Genomic DNA, 885 nt, shown 5'->3' with positions numbered 1-885 from the left:
GGTATATGTATATATTAGATGTTTGCTAAATGTGGTTTATTTATAAGGTTATCTAGTGTCTTTGCTATTTTTGAAAAAATATTTTCAAAAAAAAAAAACAGGCAGTTGTACATTGAGTAGCTTACGTGCATTGTATATGGTTAGACCTTGGCTTGATCCCCAGTACAGCGAAGATTCCTCTACACCATTTCTGGAGTGATTTTGTAAGAGTCAGAGTAAGTTTAAGAATCATGAGTTGTATCGCTTCTCGGCCTTTTGGCTAAGATCATACATAGTATCTGTTCTTATCAGTTTAATATCTGATACGTCGTCTATCCGATGACAATATATTAAATAAATTTTTGGCACTAGGTACTGGAATAGGAGCTTGCTCTGTCCATTCCACGCATCAACCTGGTATTGCAGTACCTCCAGGAATGGTGCACCCTGGGGGAATAAAAAAAATCATGAGTTGTGACTACCAAAATTCATAAAATATTGTGAACAATTTTCTTTAAAATCTTATTAAAGTTTTTTGAAAATAGAATTTAATTGAATTTCTATTTCTAATCAGTCTCAAGGTACTTTTATTCACCATAACTATATAGTCTAGATAACATATAACTGTATAATATATAAACTGTAGAAGGAACTTTAGAAGGAACATAAGTAAATGTCAAACCTCCTACATCAAAATAATAATTTAAAATTGGTTATAACAGTTTATGGGATTAATGAAATTCAGACTATTACTCTAAACATTGTTAATGCTATAAAACCTTAAACAATAATTTAGTTGACGTCACTGGAAAGTCATACATATTCTTTATCATGATCCTTTCACAAACTTTTCAGTAATATGACATAATACATTTTTGTGGCAAAATCGCATTATATTTTTTCACA

The 885-nt window shown here is 30.5% G+C and overlaps 1 non-coding gene across 1 annotated transcript; it reads left to right on the top strand.

The window, feature by feature from the left end:
• Positions 1–239: 239 nt before the first annotated feature.
• Positions 240–430, top strand: LOC126033767 (U2 spliceosomal RNA). The gene has a single exon (XR_007504497.1). It is a non-coding gene; the product is annotated as a U2 spliceosomal RNA (small nuclear RNA).
• The last annotated feature ends 455 nt before the right edge of the window (positions 431–885 follow it).

The sequence above is a fragment of the Suncus etruscus genome, chromosome 1 (assembly GCF_024139225.1).
Source record: "Suncus etruscus isolate mSunEtr1 chromosome 1, mSunEtr1.pri.cur, whole genome shotgun sequence".
NCBI lineage: Eukaryota > Metazoa > Chordata > Mammalia > Eulipotyphla > Soricidae > Suncus > Suncus etruscus.
This window is presented reverse-complemented; position numbering and strand designations above follow the sequence as displayed.